The sequence below is a fragment of the Lissotriton helveticus genome, chromosome 7 (assembly GCF_964261635.1).
Source record: "Lissotriton helveticus chromosome 7, aLisHel1.1, whole genome shotgun sequence".
NCBI lineage: Eukaryota > Metazoa > Chordata > Amphibia > Caudata > Salamandridae > Lissotriton > Lissotriton helveticus.
Genome location: NC_136068.1, coordinates 115,813,630 through 115,817,053, shown reverse-complemented (window position 1 = coordinate 115,817,053; position 3,424 = coordinate 115,813,630).

Here is a 3,424-nt window from a genome sequence, read left to right as displayed (position 1 = left end):
GAGGAAGGAGTTGACCAACGGCAGCAGCTAATCCAACGCTACTTCACTTGAGGTGTGTGACGAGTTACAACGTCTACATAGTCTAGTGTCTTAGCTTATGTTGTGAATGGTTATGCGCAGATGTTCCCAATAGCCACATGTTCTGTCACCTATGTATGGGATTGTTGGAATGGACGTTACGTCCGGAGATGTATTATGGACGGCATTACAGCATTTCAGATAGACACTGTGTAGGGTACCTGTGATAATTAGGATATTTGTGGATCAGTGATCTGTGTGTGTTGCCACGATGAGACCAGTGACTGTAGTTCTGTTGTGTCTCCCTAGGTTCTCCAGCGTGTTCCTGCCCTGCATACTGTACATCATGTTTACATATCATGGACATAATCATCATTGTAAATTATGCACTAAAGAATTCACTACACAAAATCTGGATTGTAAGGTATTTTATTTACGGGGTGTACATGTGAATTGTGCGTGAATATTTACAGGAAGGTGGGGAATGAGCAGTGAGTTGACAGTCATGGTCGCTGAGATGCAAGAGTAGACACCACATGAATGTGGTGACCCAGTCCAACAGACAGGTGCCATTGCCAAGGCAATGTGGGGAAAGATAGTCCAAAAGAGTCAATGCAGTTGGGGAGAGGGTTGTCTTCAAGGCTGGCTCCGTGACTGGCGTGTGGCAGGTGCTTGGCTTCCAGAGACTCCCAGGCTCTTCTTTGGACGCCCCCTAGATCTTTTTGGCGGTGGGGGGCCTGCTGAATGGCCAGCGGCGTCAGAGGACTCGCCCCTCTCTGTTGGCGCAGGGGAGGATGGTGGACTGTCATCCTGCTGCACAACAGGAGGGGATGGCGGTGATGGTTGGGACACAGGCCTGTCCCTCTGCAACGCCACTTGCTGGCCCATGAGGTCCACCATCTGTCCCATGTGGTTATTGATGGACCTCATCAGCAGGATGAGCTCCCTGAAAAATTCGTCCGACCGGCCACTTTGTCCCTGGACCTCTTGATAGGCATCCACAACTCTGGTGAAGTGGTCCAGGGATGGTGTCCACTCCGCCCGAGGTCTGGTGTTGGCCCTGGCCCTCCCACCTGCTCTGCTGCCACGAACCTCTTCCCTCGCCACTGGTGCGCCACGCACTGGCTCCCTGCCCTCCACAGTTGTTGGTGTGGGCTGGTCATCCCTAGGGACAGGGAGGGTGCTGCAGGTGGTACTGGTGGTCGTGGTGGTGTTGGTGGCAGTGGCTGCGGTGGTGGTTGCGGTGGAGGCAGAGGCTGTGACAGCAGGGGTCTGCTGCGTTGTCGTTGCAGCAGAGGTGGTGGTGGGGAGGATGGGGGCCTGGGACCTCTGGGTGTGTGGAACACCGGATGGGCCGGCCTGGAGCTCATCGTCCATACTGTCCTGGGAGTCTGCATCTGTGAGTCCATGTGCCGGAGGTGGAGACTGGCTCTGCGGGTCGTTGGTGTTGTCCCCAGCAGTGAGTTCTTCATCACCTGTGGAGTAGATGGGGAGTGGTCAGTGTTTGTGTCATCTGTGTATCATCAGCTGTCTGTACACTAGTGCATTGTGCTGTCATCAGTTGTACAAATCATGGCAACATCGTGTTACATTACATAGTGGATAGTTAGATCATGGTGTCCTAAAGGTTGATTGTCTATGCATTTTGTACAATAGTAAATAGATTAATACACACACACTTCATGAAGATAAACGGTAGTTACATACCTGTAAGGTGAGCGTGCAGGGTATAATGGCTGACACTTGCTCCTGGGTGGGGGAGGCCTCCATGCTGCTGGGCTGTGGGCCAGGGGGCATGCTGGGAGTAGTGGTACAGGCCTCACCCCCACAAACACCCTCCAAGTGAAGATGGCTACCTACCTGTAAGTTTGTTTGTTAAACTGTGCAATGGCTGACACTTGCTCCTGGGTGGGGGTAGCCTCCATGCTGCTGGGCTGTGGGACAGGGGGCATGCTGGGAGTAGTGGTACAGGCCTCACCCCCACAAACACCCTCCAAGTGCAGATGGCTACCTACCTGTAAGTTTGTTTGTTACACAGTGCAATGGCTGACACTTGCTCCTGGGTGGGGGTAGCCTCCATGCTGCTGGGCTGTGGGACAGGGGGCATGCTGGGAGTAGTGGTACAGGCCTCACTCCCACAAACACCCTCCAAGTGCAGATGGCTACCTACCTGTAAGTTTGTTTGTTACACAGTGCAATGGCTGACACTTGCTCCTGGGTGGGGCAGGCCTCCATGATGCTGGGCTGTGGGACAGGGGCTATGGTGGGAGTTGTTGTACTGACATTCCGGCCCCATACAGGCCTCCTCAGCAGAATGGCTGGCTACATCTTGTTTAGGGATGGACAGTGTATTGGTGGTTGGGTATTGCAAGGAGGTAAAAGTCAATGTGGTTGTCTGTACTTACCAGCCTCCGCTCCCCCGGCTACTCCTGTGTAACTCTCAGGTAGCAGGATAGCAAGCACCTTCTCCTCCCATGGTGTGAATGTCTTCAGTGGGACGGGAGGGCCACTGCCAGTCACGTTTGCCAGAGTCCAGTTCTTGCTCCTCTTCTCCTTGACAACCCTCTTGAGATCATGCCACCGCTTCATGATCTCCTTCTTGGATCTTGGGGTGGCCCCAACTGCATTCACCCTTTGGACAATCCTTTCCCACATTTGTGTCCTGGTGGCTAATGGTGTCTGTTGGACTAGGTTCCCAAATAGTTGTGGTTCTACTCTCACAATCTCGTTGACCATGACTGTCAACTCACTCTCTGTGAATTTGGGCATTTTTTGTGAGGTCATGGTGTGGGGGTGTTGAGGTGTTTGTGGGTGCAGGGGTGTGTGGGTGCAAGGGTGTGGTGATGAGGTGTGTTCTGTGCTGGGGGTTTGATTGTGATGGTGTGATGGTGGTGTTGATGGTGGTGGTGGGTGTTGTGTGCGATTTTGCCTCTCTCAGATGTGGTGTGTGGCCTTCTGTTCTGGGAAGATGCAAAGGATTGTGGTGAGTGGAGGGTGTGGATTTGTACTCAGCTGTGTGGGTGTGTCCAATTGGATAGTGGTTGTCAGGTGTGTAGTGGGTGTGGTTATGTAGTATTGTGTATATCTTTGCCATTTCTGTATCTGTGTGTGTGTGTTGTATGTATTTGTGGCTGGGCTACTTTGTTTATGCAGTATTTTGCATCGCTGCGGTGCTTTGACATCGACCGCGATGGATTTCGTGTTCGTCCGCTGCGGTGACTTTGCTGGTGCTTGTCCGTCATTTCTCCCATGCAATCCTGCCTTCGACCGCGGCGGTCGGTGCCTGCCGGTCCGCCCGCGCCACCCTCGGGGATATCGTAATTTCCTGTGCGGTGTCTCCGCTTTCCCTGTGGGCGGTGTTGTATTTCCAGCTGCTTTTCCGACCGCCGCGGTCGGAGTTTTGTCA